The 24,163-nt window shown below is 33.1% G+C and overlaps 39 non-coding genes across 39 annotated transcripts; all 39 read left to right on the forward strand.

Annotated features, from left to right (window-relative positions):
* The first annotated feature begins 493 nt into the window (after window positions 1–493).
* On the forward strand, window positions 494–564 carry TRNAG-CCC (transfer RNA glycine (anticodon CCC)). Its single transcript has one exon. It is a non-coding gene; the product is annotated as a tRNA-Gly (tRNA).
* A 518-nt stretch (window positions 565–1,082) lies between these two features.
* TRNAG-CCC (transfer RNA glycine (anticodon CCC)) lies at window positions 1,083–1,153 on the forward strand. The gene has a single exon. It is a non-coding gene; the product is annotated as a tRNA-Gly (tRNA).
* A 518-nt stretch (window positions 1,154–1,671) lies between these two features.
* On the forward strand, window positions 1,672–1,742 carry TRNAG-CCC (transfer RNA glycine (anticodon CCC)). Its single transcript has one exon. It is a non-coding gene; the product is annotated as a tRNA-Gly (tRNA).
* Window positions 1,743–2,849: 1,107 nt separating this feature from the next.
* TRNAG-CCC (transfer RNA glycine (anticodon CCC)) lies at window positions 2,850–2,921 on the forward strand. Its single transcript has one exon. It is a non-coding gene; the product is annotated as a tRNA-Gly (tRNA).
* A 518-nt stretch (window positions 2,922–3,439) lies between these two features.
* TRNAG-CCC (transfer RNA glycine (anticodon CCC)) lies at window positions 3,440–3,510 on the forward strand. The gene has a single exon. It is a non-coding gene; the product is annotated as a tRNA-Gly (tRNA).
* Window positions 3,511–3,535: 25 nt separating this feature from the next.
* On the forward strand, window positions 3,536–3,606 carry TRNAG-CCC (transfer RNA glycine (anticodon CCC)). The gene has a single exon. It is a non-coding gene; the product is annotated as a tRNA-Gly (tRNA).
* Window positions 3,607–4,124: 518 nt separating this feature from the next.
* Window positions 4,125–4,195, forward strand: TRNAG-CCC (transfer RNA glycine (anticodon CCC)). Its single transcript has one exon. It is a non-coding gene; the product is annotated as a tRNA-Gly (tRNA).
* A 518-nt stretch (window positions 4,196–4,713) lies between these two features.
* Window positions 4,714–4,784, forward strand: TRNAG-CCC (transfer RNA glycine (anticodon CCC)). Its single transcript has one exon. It is a non-coding gene; the product is annotated as a tRNA-Gly (tRNA).
* A 517-nt stretch (window positions 4,785–5,301) lies between these two features.
* Window positions 5,302–5,372, forward strand: TRNAG-CCC (transfer RNA glycine (anticodon CCC)). Its single transcript has one exon. It is a non-coding gene; the product is annotated as a tRNA-Gly (tRNA).
* A 518-nt stretch (window positions 5,373–5,890) lies between these two features.
* Window positions 5,891–5,961, forward strand: TRNAG-CCC (transfer RNA glycine (anticodon CCC)). The gene has a single exon. It is a non-coding gene; the product is annotated as a tRNA-Gly (tRNA).
* Window positions 5,962–6,478: 517 nt separating this feature from the next.
* TRNAG-CCC (transfer RNA glycine (anticodon CCC)) lies at window positions 6,479–6,549 on the forward strand. Its single transcript has one exon. It is a non-coding gene; the product is annotated as a tRNA-Gly (tRNA).
* Window positions 6,550–7,068: 519 nt separating this feature from the next.
* Window positions 7,069–7,139, forward strand: TRNAG-CCC (transfer RNA glycine (anticodon CCC)). Its single transcript has one exon. It is a non-coding gene; the product is annotated as a tRNA-Gly (tRNA).
* Window positions 7,140–7,562: 423 nt separating this feature from the next.
* Window positions 7,563–7,633, forward strand: TRNAG-CCC (transfer RNA glycine (anticodon CCC)). Its single transcript has one exon. It is a non-coding gene; the product is annotated as a tRNA-Gly (tRNA).
* Window positions 7,634–8,950: 1,317 nt separating this feature from the next.
* On the forward strand, window positions 8,951–9,021 carry TRNAG-CCC (transfer RNA glycine (anticodon CCC)). The gene has a single exon. It is a non-coding gene; the product is annotated as a tRNA-Gly (tRNA).
* Window positions 9,022–9,538: 517 nt separating this feature from the next.
* On the forward strand, window positions 9,539–9,609 carry TRNAG-CCC (transfer RNA glycine (anticodon CCC)). The gene has a single exon. It is a non-coding gene; the product is annotated as a tRNA-Gly (tRNA).
* Window positions 9,610–10,127: 518 nt separating this feature from the next.
* On the forward strand, window positions 10,128–10,198 carry TRNAG-CCC (transfer RNA glycine (anticodon CCC)). Its single transcript has one exon. It is a non-coding gene; the product is annotated as a tRNA-Gly (tRNA).
* A 423-nt stretch (window positions 10,199–10,621) lies between these two features.
* On the forward strand, window positions 10,622–10,692 carry TRNAG-CCC (transfer RNA glycine (anticodon CCC)). The gene has a single exon. It is a non-coding gene; the product is annotated as a tRNA-Gly (tRNA).
* A 1,317-nt stretch (window positions 10,693–12,009) lies between these two features.
* On the forward strand, window positions 12,010–12,080 carry TRNAG-CCC (transfer RNA glycine (anticodon CCC)). The gene has a single exon. It is a non-coding gene; the product is annotated as a tRNA-Gly (tRNA).
* A 519-nt stretch (window positions 12,081–12,599) lies between these two features.
* On the forward strand, window positions 12,600–12,670 carry TRNAG-CCC (transfer RNA glycine (anticodon CCC)). The gene has a single exon. It is a non-coding gene; the product is annotated as a tRNA-Gly (tRNA).
* A 423-nt stretch (window positions 12,671–13,093) lies between these two features.
* TRNAG-CCC (transfer RNA glycine (anticodon CCC)) lies at window positions 13,094–13,164 on the forward strand. The gene has a single exon. It is a non-coding gene; the product is annotated as a tRNA-Gly (tRNA).
* A 1,106-nt stretch (window positions 13,165–14,270) lies between these two features.
* TRNAG-CCC (transfer RNA glycine (anticodon CCC)) lies at window positions 14,271–14,341 on the forward strand. Its single transcript has one exon. It is a non-coding gene; the product is annotated as a tRNA-Gly (tRNA).
* A 517-nt stretch (window positions 14,342–14,858) lies between these two features.
* TRNAG-CCC (transfer RNA glycine (anticodon CCC)) lies at window positions 14,859–14,929 on the forward strand. Its single transcript has one exon. It is a non-coding gene; the product is annotated as a tRNA-Gly (tRNA).
* A 518-nt stretch (window positions 14,930–15,447) lies between these two features.
* TRNAG-CCC (transfer RNA glycine (anticodon CCC)) lies at window positions 15,448–15,518 on the forward strand. Its single transcript has one exon. It is a non-coding gene; the product is annotated as a tRNA-Gly (tRNA).
* Window positions 15,519–15,543: 25 nt separating this feature from the next.
* On the forward strand, window positions 15,544–15,614 carry TRNAG-CCC (transfer RNA glycine (anticodon CCC)). Its single transcript has one exon. It is a non-coding gene; the product is annotated as a tRNA-Gly (tRNA).
* A 518-nt stretch (window positions 15,615–16,132) lies between these two features.
* Window positions 16,133–16,203, forward strand: TRNAG-CCC (transfer RNA glycine (anticodon CCC)). The gene has a single exon. It is a non-coding gene; the product is annotated as a tRNA-Gly (tRNA).
* A 518-nt stretch (window positions 16,204–16,721) lies between these two features.
* Window positions 16,722–16,792, forward strand: TRNAG-CCC (transfer RNA glycine (anticodon CCC)). Its single transcript has one exon. It is a non-coding gene; the product is annotated as a tRNA-Gly (tRNA).
* Window positions 16,793–16,817: 25 nt separating this feature from the next.
* TRNAG-CCC (transfer RNA glycine (anticodon CCC)) lies at window positions 16,818–16,888 on the forward strand. Its single transcript has one exon. It is a non-coding gene; the product is annotated as a tRNA-Gly (tRNA).
* Window positions 16,889–17,406: 518 nt separating this feature from the next.
* TRNAG-CCC (transfer RNA glycine (anticodon CCC)) lies at window positions 17,407–17,477 on the forward strand. The gene has a single exon. It is a non-coding gene; the product is annotated as a tRNA-Gly (tRNA).
* A 518-nt stretch (window positions 17,478–17,995) lies between these two features.
* Window positions 17,996–18,066, forward strand: TRNAG-CCC (transfer RNA glycine (anticodon CCC)). The gene has a single exon. It is a non-coding gene; the product is annotated as a tRNA-Gly (tRNA).
* Window positions 18,067–18,583: 517 nt separating this feature from the next.
* Window positions 18,584–18,654, forward strand: TRNAG-CCC (transfer RNA glycine (anticodon CCC)). The gene has a single exon. It is a non-coding gene; the product is annotated as a tRNA-Gly (tRNA).
* A 518-nt stretch (window positions 18,655–19,172) lies between these two features.
* TRNAG-CCC (transfer RNA glycine (anticodon CCC)) lies at window positions 19,173–19,243 on the forward strand. The gene has a single exon. It is a non-coding gene; the product is annotated as a tRNA-Gly (tRNA).
* Window positions 19,244–19,761: 518 nt separating this feature from the next.
* On the forward strand, window positions 19,762–19,832 carry TRNAG-CCC (transfer RNA glycine (anticodon CCC)). The gene has a single exon. It is a non-coding gene; the product is annotated as a tRNA-Gly (tRNA).
* A 517-nt stretch (window positions 19,833–20,349) lies between these two features.
* On the forward strand, window positions 20,350–20,420 carry TRNAG-CCC (transfer RNA glycine (anticodon CCC)). The gene has a single exon. It is a non-coding gene; the product is annotated as a tRNA-Gly (tRNA).
* Window positions 20,421–20,937: 517 nt separating this feature from the next.
* TRNAG-CCC (transfer RNA glycine (anticodon CCC)) lies at window positions 20,938–21,008 on the forward strand. The gene has a single exon. It is a non-coding gene; the product is annotated as a tRNA-Gly (tRNA).
* Window positions 21,009–21,525: 517 nt separating this feature from the next.
* On the forward strand, window positions 21,526–21,596 carry TRNAG-CCC (transfer RNA glycine (anticodon CCC)). The gene has a single exon. It is a non-coding gene; the product is annotated as a tRNA-Gly (tRNA).
* A 518-nt stretch (window positions 21,597–22,114) lies between these two features.
* TRNAG-CCC (transfer RNA glycine (anticodon CCC)) lies at window positions 22,115–22,185 on the forward strand. Its single transcript has one exon. It is a non-coding gene; the product is annotated as a tRNA-Gly (tRNA).
* A 518-nt stretch (window positions 22,186–22,703) lies between these two features.
* On the forward strand, window positions 22,704–22,774 carry TRNAG-CCC (transfer RNA glycine (anticodon CCC)). Its single transcript has one exon. It is a non-coding gene; the product is annotated as a tRNA-Gly (tRNA).
* Window positions 22,775–23,292: 518 nt separating this feature from the next.
* TRNAG-CCC (transfer RNA glycine (anticodon CCC)) lies at window positions 23,293–23,363 on the forward strand. Its single transcript has one exon. It is a non-coding gene; the product is annotated as a tRNA-Gly (tRNA).
* Window positions 23,364–23,881: 518 nt separating this feature from the next.
* On the forward strand, window positions 23,882–23,952 carry TRNAG-CCC (transfer RNA glycine (anticodon CCC)). The gene has a single exon. It is a non-coding gene; the product is annotated as a tRNA-Gly (tRNA).
* The last annotated feature ends 211 nt before the right edge of the window (window positions 23,953–24,163 follow it).

Genomic DNA, 24,163 nt, shown 5'->3' on the forward strand with positions numbered 1-24,163 from the left:
CAGCGAGCCCCGCGAGGGGACGCGGTCTCATAAGAAAAACGGAAGCCCAGATATTACATAAGTACCGAAATTTTTACACACAGAATTTTTTGACAACTGTGGCAGTAACATTTGTTGTAAAAGACAATAAAAATAAGCTATTCATATAATCTTCTAATATGAGTAAAATTACATTTCTTAATTAGTTTCAAGAGCATTGCAAAGTTAATAACATGACATTTCTTGACATTTGCATATGTATCAGTTGAACAAAACAATTTATTTCATCATTTGGAAATTCTAGACTGAGGTGCAATTAGCATAATGTTACTTGAAAAGGACGGCTACATTGAAATTTCATGAAGCAAAGAAATCTATGGTTTAATTAGAAAAATCTATGCAGCAGTGCAGTTAGTACAATTTCGCTTGAAAAGGAAAGCCACATTGTGCAGTTTTGGTGAAATATCATCAATTGATTTGCATTCGCGTTGTATGTATTCTACAGCAGTCTAATGCGCTAGTAGTGTAGGGGTATCATGCAAGATTCCCATTCTTGCGACCCGGGTTCGATTCCCGGCTAGCGCAGAAAACACATTTTATGCTTTCTTTTAAACTAATACAAAATGTATTAGTCTAAGAATTATTTAATATTGAATGTATCTTACATTACCTGCAGACATTTTTACACACAGAATTTTTTGACAACTGTGGCAGTAACATTTGTTGTTAAAAGACAATAAAAATAAGCTATTCATACAATCTTCTAATATGAGTAAAATTACATTTCTTAATTAGTTTCAAGAGCATTGCAAAGTTAATAACATGACATTTCTTGACATTTGTATATGTATCAGTTGAACAAAACAATATATTTCATAATTTGGGAATTCTAGACTGAGGTGCAATTAGCATAATGTTACTTGAAAAGGACGGCTACATTGAAATTTCATGAAGCAAAGAAATCTATGGTTTAATTAGAAAAATCTATGCAGCAGTGCAGTTAGTACAATTTCGCTTGAAAAGGAAAGCCACATTGTGCAGTTTTGGTGAAATATCATCAATTGATTTGCATTCGCGTTGTATGTACTCTACAGCAGTCTAAAGCACTAGTAGTGTAGGGGTATCATGCAAGATTCCCATTCTTGCGACCCGGGTTCGAGTCCCGGCTAGCGCAGGAAACAGATTTTATGCTTTCTTTTAAACTAATACAAAATGTATTAGTCTGAGAATTATTTAATATTGAATGTATCTTACATGACCTGCAGAAATTTTAACACACAGAATTTTTTGACAACTGTGGCAGTAACATTTGTTGTTAAAAGACAATAAAAATAAGCTAATTATACAATCTTCTAATATGAGTAAAATTACATTTCTTAATTAGTTTCAAGAGCATTGTAAAGTTAATAACATGACATTTCTTGACATTTGTATATGTATCAGTTGAACAAAACAATATATTTCATAATTTGGGAATTCTAGACTGAGGTGCAATTAGCATAATGTTACTTGAAAAGGACGGCTACATTGACATTTCATGAAGCAAAGAAATCTATGGTTTAATTAGAAAAATCTATGCAGCAGTGCAGTTAGTACAATTTCGCTTGAAAAGGAAAGCCACATTGTGCAGTTTTGGTGTAATATCATCAATTGATTTGCGTTCGCGATGTATGTACTCTATGGCAGTCTAAAGCGCTAGTAGTGTAGGGGTATCATGCAAGATTCCCATTCTTGCGACCCGGGTTCGAGTCCCAGCTAGCGCAAGAAACAGATTTTATGCTTTCTTTTAAACTAATACAAAATGTATTAGTCTGAGAATTATTTAATATTGAATGTATCTTACATGACCTGCAGAAATTTTTACACACAGAATTTTTGGACAACTGTGGCAGTAACATTTGTTGTTAAAAGACAATAAAAATAAGCTATTCATACAATCTTCTAATATGAGTAAAATTACATTTCTTAATTAGTTTCAAGAGCATTGCAAAGTTAATAACATGACATTTCTTGACATTTGTATATGTATCAGTTGAACAAAACAATATATTTCATAATTTGGGAATTCTAGACTGAGGTGCAATTAGCATAATGTTACTTGAAAAGGACGGCTACATTGAAATTTCATGAAGCAAAGAAATCTATGGTTTAATTAGAAAAATCTATGCAGCAGTGCAGTTAGTACAATTTCGCTTGAAAAGGAAAGCCACATTGTGCAGTTTTGGTGAAATATCATCAATTGATTTGCGTTCGCATTGTATGTACTCTATGGCAGTCTAAAGCGCTAGTAGTGTAGGGGTATCATGCAAGATTCCCCTTTTTGCGACCCAGGTTCGAGTCCCGGCTAGCGCAGTAAACCGATTTTATGCTTTCTTTTAAACTAATACAAAATGTATTAGTCTAAGAATTATTTAATATTGAATGTATCTTACATGACCTGCAGAAATTTTTACACACAGAATTTTTTGACAACTGTGGCAGTAACATTTGTTGTTAAAAGACAATAAAAATAAGCTATTCATACAATCTTCTAATATGAGTAAAATTACATTTCTTAATTAGTTTCAAGAGCATTGCAAAGTTAATAACATGACATTTCTTGACATTTGTATATGTATCAGTTGAACAAAACAATATATTTCATAATTTGGGAATTCTAGACTGAGGTGCAATTAGCATAATGTTACTTGAAAAGGACGGCTACATTGAAATTTCATGAAGCAAAGAAATCTATGGTTTAATTAGAAAAATCTATGCAGCAGTGCAGTTAGTACAATTTCGCTTGAAAAGGAAAGCCACATTGTGCAGTTTTGGTGAAATATCATCAATTGATTTGCGTTCGCGGTGTATGTACTCTATGGCAGTCTAAAGCGCTAGTAGTGTAGGGGTATCATGCAAGATTCCCATTCTTGCGACCCGGGTTTCGATTCCCGGCTAGCGCAGGAAACACATTTTATGCTTTCTTTTAAACTAATACAAAATGTATTAGTCTAAGAATTATTTAATATTGAATGTATCTTACATTACCTGCAGATATTTTTACACACAGAATTTTTTGACAACTGTGGCAGTAACATTTGTTGTTAAAAGACAATAAAAATAAGCTATTCATACAATCTTCTAATATGAGTAAAATTACATTTCTTAATTAGTTTCAAGAGCATTGCAAAGTTAATAACATGACATTTCTTGACATTTGTATATGTATCAGTTGAACAAAACAATATATTTCATAATTTGGGAATTCTAGACTGAGGTGCAATTAGCATAATGTTACTTGAAAAGGACGGCTACATTGAAATTTCATGAAGCAAAGAAATCTATGGTTTAATTAGAAAAATCTATGCAGCAGTGCAGTTAGTACAATTTTGATTGAAAAGGAAAGCCACATTGTGCAGTTTTGGTGAAATATCATCAATTGATTTGCGTTCGCGGTGTATGTACTCTATGGCAGTCTAAAGCGCTAGTAGTGTAGGGGTATCATGCAAGATTCCCATTCTTGCGACCCGGGTTCGATTCCCGGCTAGCGCAGGAAACACATTTTATGCTTTCTAAAGCGCTAGTAGTGTAGGGGTATCATGCAAGATTCCCATTCTTGCGACCCGGGTTCGAGTCCCGGCTAGCGCAGGAAACCGATTTTATGCTTTCTTTTAAACTAATACAAAATGTATTAGTCTAAGAATTATTTAATATTGAATGTATCTTACATGACCTGCAGAAAATTTTACACACAGAATTTTTTGACAACTGTGGCAGTAATATTTGTTGTTAAAAGACAATAAAAATAAGCTAATTATACAATCTTCTAATATGAGTAAAATTACATTTCTTAATTAGTTTCAAGAGCATTGTAAAGTTAATAACATGACATTTCTTGACATTTGTATATGTATCAGTTGAACAAAACAATATATTTCATAATTTGGGAATTCTAGACTGAGGTGCAATTAGCATAATGTTACTTGAAAAGGACGGCTACATTGACATTTCATGAAGCAAAGAAATCTATGGTTTAATTAGAAAAATCTATGCAGCAGTGCAGTTAGTACAATTTCGCTTGAAAAGGAAAGCCACATTGTGCAGTTTTGGTGAAATATCATCAATTGATTTGCGTTCGCGATGTATGTACTCTATGGCAGTCTAAAGCGCTAGTAGTGTAGGGGTATCATGCAAGATTCCCATTCTTGCGACCCGGGTTCGAGTCCCGGCTAGCGCAGGAAACAGATTTTATGCTTTCTTTTAAACTAATACAAAATGTATTAGTCTGAGAATTATTTAATATTGAATGTATCTTACATGACCTGCAGAAATTTTTACACACAGAATTTTTTGACAACTGTGGCAGTAACATTTGTTGTTAAAAGACAATAAAAATAAGCTATTCATACAATCTTCTAATATGAGTAAAATTACGTTTCTTAATTAGTTTCAAGAGCATTGCAAAGTTAATAACATGACATTTCTTGACATTTGTATATGTATCAGTTGAACAAAACAATATATTTCATAATTTGGGAATTCTAGACTGAGGTGCAATTAGCATAATGTTACTTGAAAAGGACGGCTACATTGAAATTTCATGAAGCAAAGAAATCTATGGTTTAATTAGAAAAATCTATGCAGCAGTGCAGTTAGTACAATTTCGATTGAAAAGGAAAGCCACATTGTGCAGTTTTGGTGAAATATCATCAATTGATTTGCGTTCGCATTGTATGTACTCTATGACAGTCTAAAGCGCTAGTAGTGTAGGGGTATCATGCAAGATTCCCATTCTTGTTACTCGGGTTCGAGTCCCGGCTAGCGCAAGAAACAGATTTTATGCTTTCTTTTAAACTAATACAAAATGTATTAGTCTAAGAATTATTTAATATTGAATGTATCTTACATGACCTGCAGAAATTTTTACACACAGAATTTTTTGACAACTGTGGCAGTAACATTTGTTGTAAAAGACAATAAAAATAAGCTATTCATACAATCTTCTAATATGAGTAAAATTACATTTCTTAATTAGTTTCAAGAGCATTGCAAAGTTAATAACATGACATTTCTTGACATTTGCATATGTATCAGTTGAACAAAACAATTTATTTCATAATTTGGAAATTCTAGACTGAGGTGCAATTAGCATAATGTTACTTGAAAAGGACGGCTACATTGAAATTTCATGAAGCAAAGAAATCTATGGTTTAATTAGAAAAATCTATGCAGCAGTGCAGTTAGTACAATTTCGCTTGAAAAGGAAAGCCACATTGTGCAGTTTTGGTGAAATATCATCAATTGATTTGCATTCGCGTTGTATGTACTCTACAGCAGTCTAATGCGCTAGTAGTGTAGGGGTATCATGCAAGATTCCCATTCTTGCGACCCGAGTTCGAGTCCCGGCTAGCGCAGGAAACCGATTTTATGCTTTCTTTTAAACTAATACAAAATGTATTAGTCTGAGAATTATTTAATATTGAATGTATCTTACATGACCTGCAGAAATTTTTACACACAGAATTTTTTGACAACTGTGGCAGTAACATTTGTTGTTAAAAGACAATAAAAATAAGCTATTCATACAATCTTCTAATATGAGTAAAATTACATTTCTTAATTAGTTTCAAGAGCATTGCAAAGTTAATAACATGACATTTCTTGACATTTGTATATGTATCAGTTGAACAAAACAATATATTTCATAATTTGGGAATTCTAGACCGAGGTGCAATTAGCATAATGTTACTTGAAAAGGACGGCTACATTGAAATTTCATGAAGCAAAGAAAACTATGGTTTAATTAGAAAAATCTATGCAGCAGTGCAGTTAGTACAATTTCGCTTTAAAAGGAAAGCCACATTGTGCAGTTTTGGTGAAATATCATCAATTGATTTGCGTTCGCGGTGTATGTACTCTATGGCAGTCTAAATCGCTAGTAGTGTAGGGGTATCATGCAAGATTCCCATTCTTGCGACCCGGGTTCGAGTCCCGGCTAGCGCAAGAAACAGATTTTATGCTTTCTTTTAAACTAATACAAAATGTATTAGTCTAAGAATTATTTAATATTGAATGTATCTTACATGACCTGCAGACATTTTTACACACAGAATTTTTTGACAACTGTGGCAGTAACATTTGTTGTAAAAGACAATAAAAATAAGCTATTCATACAATCTTCTAATATGAGTAAAATTACATTTCTTAATTAGTTTCAAGAGCATTGCAAAGTTAATAACATGACATTTCTTGACATTTGCATATGTATCAGTTGAACAAAACAATTTATTTCATAATTTGGAAATTCTAGACTGAGGTGAAATTAGCATAATGTTACTTGAAAAGGACGGCTACATTGAAATTTCATGAAGCAAAGAAATCTATGGTTTAATTAGAAAAATCTATGCAGCAGTGCAGTTAGTACAATTTCGCTTGAAAAGGAAAGCCACATTGTGCAGTTTTGGTGAAATATCATCAATTGATTTGCATTTGCGTTGTATGTACTCTATGGCAGTCTAAAGCGCTAGTAGTGTAGGGGTATCATGCAAGATTCCCATTCTTGCGACCCGGGTTCGAGTCCCGGCTAGCGCAGGAAACCGATTTTATGCTTTCTATTTAAACTAATACAAAATGTATTAGTCTAAGAATTATTTAATATTGAATGTATCTTACATGACCTGCAGACATTTTTACACACAGAATTTTTTGACAACTGTGGCAGTAACATTTGTTGTTAAAAGACAATAAAAATAAGCTATTCATACAATCTTCTAATATGAGTAAAATTACATTTCTTAATTAGTTTCAAGAGCATTTCAAAGTTAATAACATGACATTTCTTGACATTTGTATATGTATCAGTTGAACAAAACAATATATTTCATAATTTGGGAATTCTAGACTGAGGTGCAATTAGCATAATGTTACTTGAAAAGGACAGCTACATTGAAATTTCATGAAGCAAAGAAATCTATGGTTTAATTAGAAAAATATATGCAGCAGTGCAGTTAGTACAATTTTGCTTGAAAAGGAAAGCCACATTGTGCAGTTTTGGTGAAATATCATCAATTGATTTGCGTTCACGTTGCATGTACTCTATGGCAGTCTAAATCGCTAGTAGTATAGGGGTATCATGCAAGATTCCCATTCTTGCGACCCGGGTTCGAGTCCCGGCTAGCGCAGGAAACAGATTTTATGCTTTCTTTTAAACTAATACAAAATGTATTAGTCTAAGAATTATTTAATATTGAATGTATCTTACATGACCTGCAGAAATTTTTACACACAGAATTTTTTGACAACTGTGGCAGTAACATTTGTTGTTAAAAGACAATAAAAATAAGCTATTCTTACAATCTTCTAATATGAGTAAAATTACATTTCTTAATTAGTTTCAAGAGCATTGCAAAGTTAATAACATGACATTTCTTGACATTTGTATATGTATCAGTTGAACAAAACAATTTATTTCATAATTAGAAAAATCTATGCAGCAGTGCAGTTAGTACAATTTCGCTTGAAAAGGAAAGCCACATTGTGCAGTTTTGGTGAAATATCATCAATTGATTTGCGTTCGCGGTGTATGTACTCTATGGCAGTCTAAAGCGCTAGTAGTGTAGGGGTATCATGCAAGATTCCCATTCTTGCGACCCGGGTTCGATTCCCGGCTAGCGCAGGAAACACATTTTATGCTTTCTTTTAAACTAATACAAAATGTATTAGTCTAAGAATTATTTAATATTGAATGTATCTTACATGACCTGCAGAAATTTTGGTACTTATGTATTATCTGGGCTCCCATGTTAAATGCATCCCATTTTTTCATACCCCTACTATCCAACTACGCATGGAGTTGATTTTATATAGTGTGGCGAGCGCAGCGAGCCACCGTGCCCGAAGCGTGGTGAGCGCAGCGAGCCCCGCGAGGGGACGCGGTCTCATAAGAAAAATGGAAGCCCAGATATTACATAAGTACCGAAATTTTTACACACAGAATTTTTTGACAACTGTGGCAGTAACATTTGTTGTAAAAGACAATAAAAATAAGCTATTCATATAATCTTCTAATATGAGTAAAATTACATTTCTTAATTAGTTTCAAGAGCATTGCAAAGTTAATAACATGACATTTCTTGACATTTGCATATGTATCAGTTGAACAAAACAATTTATTTCATCATTTGGAAATTCTAGACTGAGGTGCAATTAGCATAATGTTACTTGAAAAGGACGGCTACATTGAAATTTCATGAAGCAAAGAAATCTATGGTTTAATTAGAAAAATCTATGCAGCAGTGCAGTTAGTACAATTTCGCTTGAAAAGGAAAGCCACATTGTGCAGTTTTGGTGAAATATCATCAATTGATTTGCATTCGCGTTGTATGTATTCTACAGCAGTCTAATGCACTAGTAGTGTAGGGGTATCATGCAAGATTCCCATTCTTGCGACCCGAGTTCGAGTCCCGGCCAGCGCAGGAAACCGATTTTATGCTTTCTTTTAAACTAATACAAAATGTATTAGTCTGAGAATTATTTAATATTGAATGTATCTTACATGACCTGCAGAAATTTTTACACACAGAATTTTTTGACAACTGTGGCAGTAACATTTGTTGTTAAAAGACAATAAAAATAAGCTATTCATACAATCTTCTAATATGAGTAAAATTACATTTCTTAATTAGTTTCAAGAGCATTGCAAAGTTAATAACATGACATTTCTTGACATTTGTATATGTATCAGTTGAACAAAACAATATATTTCATAATTTGGGAATTCTAGACTGAGGTGCAATTAGCATAATGTTACTTGAAAAGGACGGCTACATTGAAATTTCATGAAGCAAAGAAATCTATGGTTTAATTAGAAAAATCTATGCAGCAGTGCAGTTAGTACAATTTCGCTTGAAAAGGAAAGCCACATTGTGCAGTTTTGGTGAAATATCATCAATTGATTTGCGTTCGCGGTGTATGTACTCTATGGCAGTCTAAAGCGCTAGTAGTGTAGGGGTATCATGCAAGATTCCCATTCTTGCGACCCGGGTTTGAGTCCCGGCTAGCGCAGGAAACCGATTTTATGCTTTCTTTTAAACTAATACAAAATGTATTAGTCTAAGAATTATTTAATATTGAATGTATCTTACATGACCTGCAGAAATTTTTACACACAGAATTTTTTGACAACTGTGGCAGTAACATTTGTTGTAAAAGACAATAAAAATAAGCTATTCATACAATCTTCTAATATGAGTAAAATTACATTTCTTAATTAGTTTCAAGAGCATTGCAAAGTTAATAACATGACATTTCTTGACATTTGCATATGTATCAGTTGAACAAAACAATTTATTTCATAATTTGGAAATTCTAGACTGAGGTGCAATTAGCATAATGTTACTTGAAAAGAACGGCTACATTGAAATTTCATGAAGCAAAGAAATCTATGGTTTAATTAGAAAAATCTATGCAGCAGTGCAGTTAGTACAATTTCGCTTGAAAAGGAAAGCCACATTGTGCAGTTTTGGTGAAATATCATCAATTGATTTGCGTTCGCGGTGTATGTTTTCTATGGCAGTCTAAAGCGCTAGTAGTGTAGGGGTATCATGCAAGATTCCCATTCTTGCGACCCGGGTTCGATTCCCGGCTAGCGCAGAAAACACATTTTATGCTTTCTTTTAAACTAATACAAAATGTATTAGTCTAAGAATTATTTAATATTGAATGTATCTTACATTACCTGCAGACATTTTTACACACAGAATTTTTTGACAACTGTGGCAGTAACATTTGTTGTTAAAAGACAATAAAAATAAGCTATTCATACAATCTTCTAATATGAGTAAAATTACATTTCTTAATTAGTTTCAAGAGCATTGCAAAGTTAATAACATGACATTTCTTGACATTTGTATATGTATCAGTTGAACAAAACAATATATTTCATAATTTGGGAATTCTAGACTGAGGTGCAATTAGCATAATGTTACTTGAAAAGGACAGCTACATTGAAATTTCATGAAGCAAAGAAATCTATGGTTTAATTAGAAAAATATATGCAGCAGTGCAGTTAGTACAATTTTGCTTGAAAAGGAAAGCCACATTGTGCAGTTTTGGTGAAATATCATCAATTGATTTGCGTTCACGTTGCATGTACTCTATGGCAGTCTAAATCGCTAGTAGTATAGGGGTATCATGCAAGATTCCCATTCTTGCGACCCGGGTTCGAGTCCCGGCTAGCGCAGGAAACAGATTTTATGCTTTCTTTTAAACTAATACAAAATGTATTAGTCTAAGAATTATTTAATATTGAATGTATCTTACATGACCTGCAGAAATTTTTACACACAGAATTTTTTGACAACTGTGGCAGTAACATTTGTTGTTAAAAGACAATAAAAATAAGCTATTCTTACAATCTTCTAATATGAGTAAAATTACATTTCTTAATTAGTTTCAAGAGCATTGCAAAGTTAATAACATGACATTTCTTGACATTTGTATATGTATCAGTTGAACAAAACAATTTATTTCATAATTAGAAAAATCTATGCAGCAGTGCAGTTAGTACAATTTCGCTTGAAAAGGAAAGCCACATTGTGCAGTTTTGGTGAAATATCATCAATTGATTTGCGTTCGCGGTGTATGTACTCTATGGCAGTCTAAAGCGCTAGTAGTGTAGGGGTATCATGCAAGATTCCCATTCTTGCGACCCGGGTTCGATTCCCGGCTAGCGCAGGAAACACATTTTATGCTTTCTTTTAAACTAATACAAAATGTATTAGTCTAAGAATTATTTAATATTGAATGTATCTTACATGACCTGCAGAAATTTTGGTACTTATGTATTATCTGGGCTCCCATGTTAAATGCCTCCCATTTTTTCATACCCCTACTATCCAACTACGCATGGAGTTGATTTTATATAGTGTGGCGAGCGCAGCGAGCCACCGTGCCCGAAGCGTGGTGAGCGCAGCGAGCCCCGCGAGGGGACGCGGTCTCATAAGAAAAACGGAAGCCCAGATATTACATAAGTACCGAAATTTTTACACACAGAATTTTTTGACAACTGTGGCAGTAACATTTGTTGTAAAAGACAATAAAAATAAGCTATTCATATAATCTTCTAATATGAGTAAAATTACATTTCTTAATTAGTTTCAAGAGCATTGCAAAGTTAATAACATGACATTTCTTGACATTTGCATATGTATCAGTTGAACAAAACAATTTATTTCATCATTTGGAAATTCTAGACTGAGGTGCAATTAGCATAATGTTACTTGAAAAGGACGGCTACATTGAAATTTCATGAAGCAAAGAAATCTATGGTTTAATTAGAAAAATCTATGCAGCAGTGCAGTTAGTACAATTTCGCTTGAAAAGGAAAGCCACATTGTGCAGTTTTGGTGAAATATCATCAATTGATTTGCATTCGCGTTGTATGTATTCTACAGCAGTCTAATGCGCTAGTAGTGTAGGGGTATCATGCAAGATTCCCATTCTTGCGACCCGAGTTCGAGTCCCGGCCAGCGCAGGAAACCGATTTTATGCTTTCTTTTAAACTAATACAAAATGTATTAGTCTGAGAATTATTTAATATTGAATGTATCTTACATGACCTGCAGAAATTTTTACACACAGAATTTTTTGACAACTGTGGCAGTAACATTTGTTGTTAAAAGACAATAAAAATAAGCTATTCATACAATCTTCTAATATGAGTAAAATTACAATTCTTAATTAGTTTCAAGAGCATTGCAAAGTTAATAACATGACATTTCTTGACATTTGTATATGTATCAGTTGAACAAAACAATATATTTCATAATTTGGGAATTCTAGACTGAGGTGAAATTAGCATAATGTTACTTGAAAAGGACGGCTACATTGAAATTTCATGAAGCAAAGAAATCTATGGTTTAATTAGAAAAATCTATGCAGCAGTGCAGTTAGTACAATTTCGCTTGAAAAGGAAAGCCACATTGTGCAGTTTTGGTGAAATATCATCAATTGATTTGCATTTGCGTTGTATGTACTCTATGGCAGTCTAAAGCGCTAGTAGTGTAGGGGTATCATGCAAGATTCCCATTCTTGCGACCCGGGTTCGAGTCCCGGCTAGCGCAGGAAACCGATTTTATGCTTTCTATTTAAACTAATACAAAATGTATTAGTCTAAGAATTATTTAATATTGAATGTATCTTACATGACCTGCAGACATTTTTACACACAGAATTTTTTGACAACTGTGGCAGTAACATTTGTTGTTAAAAGACAATAAAAATAAGCTATTCATACAATCTTCTAATATGAGTAAAATTACATTTCTTAATTAGTTTCAAGAGCATTTCAAAGTTAATAACATGACATTTCTTGACATTTGTATATGTATCAGTTGAACAAAACAATATATTTCATAATTTGGGAATTCTAGACTGAGGTGCAATTAGCATAATGTTACTTGAAAAGGACAGCTACATTGAAATTTCATGAAGCAAAGAAATCTATGGTTTAATTAGAAAAATATATGCAGCAGTGCAGTTAGTACAATTTTGCTTGAAAAGGAAAGCCACATTGTGCAGTTTTGGTGAAATATCATCAATTGATTTGCGTTCACGTTGCATGTACTCTATGGCAGTCTAAATCGCTAGTAGTATAGGGGTATCATGCAAGATTCCCATTCTTGCGACCCGGGTTCGAGTCCCGGCTAGCGCAGGAAACAGATTTTATGCTTTCTTTTAAACTAATACAAAATGTATTAGTCTAAGAATTATTTAATATTGAATGTATCTTACATGACCTGCAGAAATTTTTACACACAGAATTTTTTGACAACTGTGGCAGTAACATTTGTTGTTAAAAGACAATAAAAATAAGCTATTCTTACAATCTTCTAATATGAGTAAAATTACATTTCTTAATTAGTTTCAAGAGCATTGCAAAGTTAATAACATGACATTTCTTGACATTTGTATATGTATCAGTTGAACAAAACAATTTATTTCATAATTAGAAAAATCTATGCAGCAGTGCAGTTAGTACAATTTCGCTTGAAAAGGAAAGCCACATTGTGCAGTTTTGGTGAAATATCATCAATTGATTTGCGTTCGCGGTGTATGTACTCTATGGCAGTCTAAAGCGCTAGTAGTGTAGGGGTATCATGCAAGATTCCCATTCTTGCGACCCGGGTTCGATTCCCGGCTAGCGCAGGAAACACATTTTATGCTTTCTTTTAAACTAATACAAAATGTATTAGTCTAAGAATTATTTAATATTGAATGTATCTTACATGACCTGCAGAAATTTTTACACACAGAATTTTTTGACAACTGTGGCAGTAACATTTGTTGTAAAAGACAATAAAAATAAGCTATTCATATAATCTTCTAATATGAGTAAAATTACATTTCTTAATTAGTTTCAAGAGCATTGCAAAGTTAATAACATGACATTTCTTGACATTTGCATATGTATCAGTTGAACAAAACAATTTATTTCATCATTTGGAAATTCTAGACTGAGGTGCAATTAGCATAATGTTACTTGAAAAGGACGGCTACATTGAAATTTCATGAAGCAAAGAAATCTATGGTTTAATTAGAAAAATCTATGCAGCAGTGCAGTTAGTACAATTTCGCTTGAAAAGGAAAGCCACATTGTGCAGTTTTGGTGAAATATCATCAATTGATTTGCATTCGCGTTGTATGTATTCTACAGCAGTCTAATGCGCTAGTAGTGTAGGGGTATCATGCAAGATTCCCATTCTTACGACCCGAGTTCGAGTCCCGGCCAGCGCAGGAAACCGATTTTATGCTTTCTTTTAAACTAATACAAAATGTATTAGTCTGAGAATTATTTAATATTGAATGTATCTTACATGACCTGCAGAAATTTTTACACACAGAATTTTTTGACAACTGTGGCAGTAACATTTGTTGTTAAAAGACAATAAAAATAAGCTATTCATACAATCTTCTAATATGAGTAAAATTACATTTCTTAATTAGTTTCAAGAGCATTGCAAAGTTAATAACATGACATTTCTTGACATTTGTATATGTATCAGTTGAACAAAACAATATATTTCATAATTTGGGAATTCTAGACTGAGGTGCAATTAGCATAATGTTACTTGAAAAGGACGGCTACATTGAAATTTCATGAAGCAAAGAAATCTATGGTTTAATTAGAAAAATCTATGCAGCAGTGCAGTTAGTACAATTTCGCTTGAAAAGGAAAGCCACATTGTGCAGTTTTGGTGAAATATCATCAATTGATTTGCGTTCGCGGTGTATGTACTCTATGGCAGTCTAAAGCGCTAGTAGTGTAGGGGTATCATGCAAGATTCCCATTCTTGCGACCCGGGTTTGAGTCCCGGCTAGCGCAGGAAACCGATTTTATGCTTTCTTTTAAACTAATACAAAATGTATTAGTCTAAGAATTATTTAATATTGAATGTATCTTACATGACCTGCAGAAATTTTTACACACAGAATTTTTTGACAACTGTGGCAGTAACATTTGTTGTAAAAGACAATAAAAATAAGCTATTCATACAATCTTCTAATATGAGTAAAATTACATTTCTTAATTAGTTTCAAGAGCATTGCAAAGTTAATAACATGACATTTCTTGACATTTGCATATGTATCAGTTGAACAAAACAATTTATTTCATAATTTGGAAATTCTAGACTGAGGTGCAATTAGCATAATGTTACTTGAAAAGAACGGCTACATTGAAATTTCATGAAGCAAAGAAATCTATGGTTTAATTAGAAAAATCTATGCAGCAGTGCAGTTAGTACAATTTCGCTTGAAAAGGAAAGCCAAATTGTGCAGTTTTGGTGAAATATCATCAATTGATTTGCGTTCGCGGTGTATGTTTTCTATGGCAGTCTAAAGCGCTAGTAGTGTAGGGGTATCATGCAAGATTCCCATTCTTGCGACCCGGGTTCGATTCCCGGCTAGCGCAGGAAACACATTTTATGCTTTCTTTTAAACTAATACAAAATGTATTAGTCTAAGAATTATTTAATATTGAATGTATCTTACATTACCTGCAGACATTTTTACACACAGAATTTTTTGACAACTGTGGCAGTAACATTTGTTGTTAAAAGACAATAAAAATAAGCTATTCATACAATCTTCTAATATGAGTAAAATTACATTTCTTAATTAGTTTCAAGAGCATTGCAAAGTTAATAACATGACATTTCTTGACATTTGTATATGTATCAGTTGAACAAAACAATATATTTCATAATTTGGGAATTCTAGACTGAGGTGCAATTAGCATAATGTTACTTGAAAAGGACGGCTACATTGAAATTTCATGAAGCAAAGAAATCTATGGTTTAATTAGAAAAATCTATGCAGCAGTGCAGTTAGTACAATTTCGATTGAAAAGGAAAGCCACATTGTGCAGTTTTGGTGAAATATCATCAATTGATTTGCGTTCGCGGTGTATGTACTCTATGGCAGTCTAAAGCGCTAGTAGTGTAGGGGTATCATGCAAGATTCCCATTCTTGCGACCCGGGTTCGATTCCCGGCTAGCGCAGGAAACACATTTTATGCTTTCTAAAGCGCTAGTAGTGTAGGGGTATCATGCAAGATTCCCATTCTTGCGACCCGGGTTCGAGTCCCGGCTAGCGCAGGAAACCGATTTTAGGCTTTCTTTTAAACTAATACAAAATGTATTAGTCTAAGAATTATTTAATATTGAATGTATCTTACATGACCTGCAGAAAATTTTACACACAGAATTTTTTGACAACTGTGGCAGTAACATTTGTTGTTAAAAGACAATAAAAATAAGCTAATTATACAATCTTCTAATATGAGTAAAATTACATTTCTTAATTAGTTTAAAGAGCATTGTAAAGTTAATAACATGACATTTCTTGACATTTGTCTATGTATCAGTTGAACAAAACAATATATTTCATAATTTGGGAATTCTAGACTGAGTTGCAATTAGCATAATGTTACTTGAAAAGGACGGCTACATTGACATTTCATGAAGCAAAGAAATCTATGGTTTAATTAGAAAAATCTATGCAGCAGTGCAGTTAGTACAATTTCGCTTGAAAAGGAAAGCCACATTGTGCAGTTTTGGTGAAATATCATCAATTGATTTGCGTTCGCGGTGTATGTTTTCTATGGCAGTCTAAAGCGCTAGTAGTGTAGGGGTATCATGCAAGATTCCCATTCTTGCGACCCGGGTTCGATTCCCGGCTAGCGCAGGAAACACATTTTATGCTTTCTTTTAAACTAATACAAAATGTATTAGTCTAAGAATTATTTAATATTGAATGTATCTTACATTACCTGCAGACATTTTTACACACAGAATTTTTTGACAACTGTGGCAGTAACATTTGTTGTTAAAAGACAATAAAAATAAGCTATTCATAAAATCTTCTAATATGAGTAAAATTACATTTCTTAATTAGTTTCAAGAGCATTGCAAAGTTAATAACATGACATTTCTTGACATTTGTATATGTATCAGTTGAACAAAACAATATATTTCATAATTTGGGAATTCTAGACTGAGGTGCAATTAGCATAATGTTACTTGAAAAGGACGGCTACATTGAAATTTCATGAAGCAAAGAAATCTATGGTTTAATTAGAAAAATCTATGCAGCAGTGCAGTTAGTACAATTTCGATTGAAAAGGAAAGCCACATTGTGCAGTTTTGGTGAAATATCATCAATTGATTTGCGTTCGCGGTGTATGTACTCTATGGCAGTCTAAAGCGCTAGTAGTGTAGGGGTATCATGCAAGATTCCCATTCTTGCGACCCGGGTTCGATTCCCGGCTAGCGCAGGAAACACATTTTATGCTTTCTAAAGCGCTAGTAGTGTAGGGGTATCATGCAAGATTCCCATTCTTGCGACCCGGGTTCGAGTCCCGGCTAGCGCAGGAAACCGATTTTAGGCTTTCTTTTAAACTAATACAAAATGTATTAGTCTAAGAATTATTTAATATTGAATGTATCTTACATGACCTGCAGAAAATTTTACACACAGAATTTTTTGACAACTGTGGCAGTAACATTTGTTGTTAAAAGACAATAAAAATAAGCTAATTATACAATCTTCTAATATGAGTAAAATTACATTTCTTAATTAGTTTCAAGAGCATTGTAAAGTTAATAACATGACATTTCTTGACATTTGTCTATGTATCAGTTGAACAAAACAATATATTTCATAATTTGGGAATTCTAGACTGAGTTGCAATTAGCATAATGTTACTTGAAAAGGACGGCTACATTGACATTTCATGAAGCAAAGAAATCTATGGTTTAATTAGAAAAATCTATGCAGCAGTGCAGTTAGTACAATTTCGCTTGAAAAGGAAAGCCACATTGTGCAGTTTTGGTGAAATATCATCAATTGATTTGCATTCACGTTGTATATACTCTACAGCAGTCTAATGCGCTAGTAGTGTAGGGGTATCATGCAAGATTCCCATTCTTGCGACCCGGGTTTGAGTCCCGGCTAGCGCAGGAAACCGATTTTATGCTTTCTTTTAAACTAATACAAAATGCATTAGTCTGAGAATTATTTAATATTGAATGTATCTTACATGACCTGCAGAAATTTTTACACACAGAATTTTTTGACAACTGTGGCAGTAACATTTGTTGTTAAAAGACAATAAAAATAAGCTATTCATACAATCTTCTAATATGAGTAAAATTACATTTCTTAATTAGTTTCAAGAGCATTGCAAAGTTAATAACATGACATTTCTTGACATTTGTATATGTATCAGTTGAACAAAACAATATATTTCATAATTTGGGAATTCTAGACTGAGGTGCAATTAGCATAATGTTACTTGAAAAGGACGGCTACATTGAAATTTCATTAAGCAAAGCAATCTATGGTTTAATTAGAAAAATCTATGCAGCAGTGCAGTTAGTACAATTTCGCTTAAAAAGGAAAGCCACATTGGGCAGTTTTGGTGAAATATCATCAATTGATTTGCGTTCGCGGTGTATGTACTCTATGGCAGTCTAAAGCGCTAGTAGTGTAGGGGTATCATGCAAGATTCCCATTCTTGCGACCCGGGTTCGATTCCCGGCTAGCGCAAAAAACAGAATTTATGCTTTCTTTTAAACTAATACAAAATGTATTAGTCTAAGAATTATTTAATATTGAATGTATCTTACATGACCTGCAGAAATTTTTACACACAGAATTTTTTGACAACTGTGGCAGTAACATTTGTTGTAAAAGACAATAAAAATAAGCTATTCATACAATCTTCTAATATGAGTAAAATTACATTTCTTAATTAGTTTCAAGAGCATTGTAAAGTTAATAACATGACATTTCTTGACATTTGTATATGTATCAGTTGAACAAAACAATATATTTCATAATTTGGGAATTCTAGACTGAGGTGCAATTAGCATAATGTTACTTGAAAAGGACGGCTACATTGACATTTCATGAAGCAAAGAAATCTATGGTTTAATTAGAAAAATCTATGCAGCAGTGCAGTTAGTACAATTTCGCTTGAAAAGGAAAGCCACATTGTGCAGTTTTGGTGAAATATCATCAATTGATTTGCGTTCGCGATGTATGTACTCGATGGCAGTCTAAAGCACTAGTAGTGTAGGGGTATCATGCAAGATTCCCATTCTTGCGACCCGGGTTCGAGTCCCGGCTAGCGCAAGAAACAGATTTTATGCTTTCTTTTAAACTAATACAAAATGTATTAGTCTGAGAATTATTTAATATTGAATGTATCTTACATGACCTGCAGAAATTTTTACACACAGAATTTTTTGACAACTGTGGCAGTAACATTTGTTGTTAAAAGACAATAAAAATAAGCTATTCATACAATCTTCTAATATGAGTAAAATTACAATTCTTAATTAGTTTCAAGAGCATTGCAAAGTTAATAACATGACATTTCTTGACATTTGTATATGTATCAGTTGAACAAAACAATATATTTCATAATTTGGGAATTCTAGACTGAGGTGCAATTAGCATAATGTTACTTGAAAAGGACGGCTACATTGACATTTCATGAAGCAAAGAAATCTATGGTTTAATTAGAAAAATCTATGCAGCAGTGCAGTTAGTACAATTTCGCTTGAAAAGGAAAGCCACATTGTGCAGTTTTGGTGAAATATCATCAATTGATTTGCGTTCGCGATGTATGTACTCTATGGCAGTCTAAAGCACTAGTAGTGTAGGGGTATCATGCAAGATTCCCATTCTTGCGACCCGGGTTCGAGTCCCGGCTAGCGCAGGAAACAGATTTTATGCTTTCTTTTAAACTAATACAAAATGTATTAGTCTGAGAATTATTTAATATTGAATGTATCTTACATGACCTGCAGAAATTTTTACACACAGAATTTTTTGACAACTGTGGCAGTAACATTTGTTGTTAAAAGACAATAAAAATAAGCTATTCATACAATCTTCTAATATGAGTAAAATTACAATTCTTAATTAGTTTCAAGAGCATTGCAAAGTTAATAACATGACATTTCTTGACATTTGTATATGTATCAGTTGAACAAAACAATATATTTCATAATTTGGGAATTCTAGACTGAGGTGCAATTAGCATAATGTTACTTGAAAAGGACGGCTACATTGAAATTTCATGAAGCAAAGAAATCTATGGTTTAATTAGAAAAATCTATGCAGCAGTGCAGTTAGTACAATTTCGATTGAAAAGGAAAGCCACATTGTGCAGTTTTGGTGAAATATCATCAATTGATTTGCGTTCGCGGTGTATGTACTCTATGGCAGTCTAAAGCGCTAGTAGTGTAGGGGTATCATGCAAGATTCCCATTCTTGCGACCCGGGTTCGAGTCCCGGCTAGCGCAAGAAACAGATTTTATGCTTTCTTTTAAACTAATACAAAATGTATTAGTCTAAGAATTATTTAATATTGAATGTATCTTACATGACCTGCAGAAATTTTTACACACAGAATTTTTTGACAACTGTGGCAGTAACATTTGTTGTAAAAGACAATAAAAATAAGCTATTCATACAATCTTCTAATATGAGTAAAATTACATTTCTTAATTAGTTTCAAGAGCATTGTAAAGTTAATAACATGACATTTCTTGACATTTGTATATGTATCAGTTGAACAAAACAATATATTTCATAATTTGGGAATTCTAGACTGAGGTGCAATTAGCATAATGTTACTTGAAAAGGACGGCTACATTGACATTTCATGAAGCAAAGAAATCTATGGTTTAATTAGAAAAATCTATGCAGCAGTGCAGTTAGTACAATTTCGATTGAAAAGGAAAGCCACATTGTGCAGTTTTGGTGAAATATCATCAATTGATTTGCGTTCGCGGTGTATGTACTCTATGGCAGTCTAAAGCGCTAGTAGTGTAGGGGTATCATGCAAGATTCCCATTCTTGCGACCCGGGTTCGAGTCCCGGCTAGCGCAAGAAACAGATTTTATGCTTTCTTTTAAACTAATACAAAATGTATTAGTCTAAGAATTATTTAATATTGAATGTATCTTACATGACCTGCAGAAATTTTTACACACAGAATTTTTTGACAACTGTGGCAGTAACATTTGTTGTAAAAGACAATAAAAATAAGCTATTCATACAATCTTCTAATATGAGTAAAATTACATTTCTTAATTAGTTTCAAGAGCATTGCAAAGTTAATAACATGACATTTCTTGACATTTGCATATGTATCAGTTGAACAAAACAATTTATTTCATAATTTGGAAATTCTAGACTGAGGTGCAATTAGCATAATGTTACTTGAAAAGGACGGCTACATTGAAATTTCATGAAGCAAAGAAATCTATGGTTTAATTAGAAAAATCTATGCAGCAGTGCAGTTAGTACAATTTCGCTTTAAAAGGAAAGCCACATTGTGCAGTTTTGATGAAATATCATCAATTGATTTGCGTTCGCGATCTATGTAGTCTACGGCAGTCTAAAGCGCTAGTAGTGTAGGGGTATCACGCAAGATTCCCATTCTTGCGACCCGGGTTTGAGTCCCGGCTAGCGCAGGAAACAGATTTTATGCTTCCTTTTAAACTAATACAAAATGTATTAGTCTAAGAATTATTCAATATTGAATGTATCTTACATGACCTGCAGAAATTTTTACACACAGAATTTTTTGACAACTGTGGCAGTAACATTTGTTGTAAAAGACAATAAAAATAAGCTATTCATACAATCTTCTAATATGAGTAAAATTACATTTCTTAATTAGTTTCAAGAGCATTGCAAAGTTAATAACATGACATTTCTTGACATTTGCATATGTATCAGTTGAACAAAACAATTTATTTAATAATTTAGAAATTCTAGACTGAGGTGCAATTAGCATAATGTTACTTGAAAAGGACGGCTACATTGAAATTTCATGAAGCAAAGAAATCTATGGTTTAATTAGAAAAATCTATGCAGCAGTGCAGTTAGTACAATTTCGCTTGAAAAGGAAAGCCACATTGTGCAGTTTTGGTGAAATATCATCAATTGATTTGCGTTCGCGATCTATGTAGTCTACGGCAGTCTAAAGCGCTAGTAGTGTAGGGGTATCACGCAAGATTCCCATTCTTGCGACCCGGGTTTGAGTCCCGGCTAGCGCAGGAAACAGATTTTATGCTTCCTTTTAAACTAATACAAAATGTATTAGTCTAAGAATTATTTAATATTGAATGTATCTTACATGACCTGCAGAAATTTTTACACACAGAATTTTTTGACAACTGTGGCAGTAACATTTGTTGTTAAAAGACAATAAAAATAAGCTATTCATACAATCTTCTAATATGAGTAAAATTACATTTCTTAATTAGTTTCAAGAGCATTGCAAAGTTAATAACATGACATTTCTTGACATTTGTATATGTATCAGTTGAACAAAACAATATATTTCATAATTTGGGAATTCTAGACTGAGGTGCAATTAGCATAATGTTACTTGAAAAGGACGGCTACATTGACATTTCATGAAGCAAAGAAATCTATGGTTTAATTAGAAAAATCTATGCAGCAGTGCAGTTAGTACAATTTCGCTTGAAAAGGAAAGCCACATTGTGCAGTTTTGGTGAAATATCATCAATTGATTTGCATTCACGTTGTATGTACTCTATGGCAGTCTAAAGCGCTAGTAGTGTAGGGGTATCATGCAAGATTCCCATTCTTGCGACCCGGGTTCGAGTCCCGGCTAGCGCAGGAAACCGATTTTATGCTTTCTTTTAAACTAATACAAAATGTATTAGTCTAAGAATTATTTAATATTGAATGTATCTTACATGACCTGCAGAAAATTTTACACACAGAATTTTTTGACAACTGTGGCAGTAACATTTGTTGTTAAAAGACAATAAAAATAAGCTAATTATACAATCTTCTAATATGAGTAAAATTACATTTCTTAATTAGTTTCAAGAGCATTGTAAAGTTAATAACATGACATTTCTTGACATTTGTATATGTATCAGTTGAACAAAACAATATATTTCATAATTTGGGAATTCTAGGCTGAGGTGCAATTAGCATAATGTTACTTGAAAAGGACGGCTACATTGACATTTCATGAAGCAAAGAAATCTATGGTTTAATTAGAAAAATCTATGCAGCAGTGCAGTTAGTACAATTTCGCTTGAAAAGGAAAGCCACATTGTGCAGTTTTGGTGAAATATCATCAATTGATTTGCGTTTGCGATGTATGTACTCTATGGCAGTCTAAAGCGCTAGTAGTGTAGGGGTATCATGCAAGATTCCCATTCTTGCGACCCGGGTTCGAGTCCCGGCTAGCGCAGGAAACAGATTTTATGCTTTCTTTTAAACTAATACAAAATGTATTAGTCTGAGAATTATTTAATATTGAATGTATCTTACATGACCTGCAGAAATTTTTACACACAGAATTTTTTGACAACTGTGGCAGTAACATTTGTTGTTAAAAGACAATAAAAATAAGCTATTCATACAATCTTCTAATATGAGTAAAATTACAATTCTTAATTAGTTTCAAGAGCATTGCAAAGTTAATAACATGACATTTCTTGACATTTGTATATGTATCAGTTGAACAAAACAATATATTTCATAATTTGGGAATTCTAGACTGAGGTGCAATTAGCATAATGTTACTTGAAAAGGACGGCTACATTGAAATTTCATGAAGCAAAGAAATCTATGGTTTAATTAGAAAAATCTATGCAGCAGTGCAGTTAGTACAATTTCGATTGAAAAGGAAAGCCACATTGTGCAGTTTTGGTGAAATATCATCAATTGATTTGCATTCGCGTTGTATGTACTCTACAGCAGTCTAAAGCGCTAGTAGTGTAGGGGTATCATGCAAGATTCCCATTCTTGCGACCCGGGTTCGAGTCCCGGCTAGCGCAGGAAACAGATTTTATGCTTTCTTTTAAACTAATACAAAATGTATTAGTCTGAGAATTATTTAATATTGAATGTATCTTACATGACCTGCAGAAATTTTTACACACAGAATTTTTTGACAACTGTGGCAGTAACATTTGTTGTTAAAAGACAATAAAAATAAGCTATTCATACAATCTTCTAATATGAGTAAAATTACATTTCTTAATTAGTTTCAAGAGCATTGCAAAGTTAATAACATGACATTTCTTGACATTTGTATATGTATCAGTTGAACAAAACAATATATTTCATAATTTGGGAATTCTAGACTGAGGTGCAATTAGCATAATGTTACTTGAAAAGGACGGCTACATTGACATTTCATGAAGCAAAGAAATCTATGGTTTAATTAGAAAAATCTATGCAGCAGTGCAGTTAGTACAATTTCGCTTGAAAAGGAAAGCCACATTGTGCAGTTTTGGTGAAATATCATCAATTGATTTGCATTCACGTTGTATGTACTCTATGGCAGTCTAAAGCGCTAGTAGTGTAGGGGTATCATGCAAAATTCCCATTCTTGCGACCCGGGTTCGAGTCCCGGCTAGCGCAGGAAACCGATTTTATGCTTTCTTTTAAACTAATACAAAATGTATTAGTCTAAGAATTATTTAATATTGAATGTATCTTACATGACCTGCAGAAAATTTTACACACAGAATTTTTTGACAACTGTGGCATTAACATTTGTTGTTAAAAGACAATAAAAATAAGCTAATTATACAATCTTCTAATATGAGTAAAATTACATTTCTTAATTAGT

This window comes from Crinia signifera, chromosome 6 (genome assembly GCF_055691185.1).
Source record: "Crinia signifera chromosome 6, ASM5569118v1, whole genome shotgun sequence".
NCBI classification, from domain to species: Eukaryota; Metazoa; Chordata; class Amphibia; order Anura; family Myobatrachidae; genus Crinia; species Crinia signifera.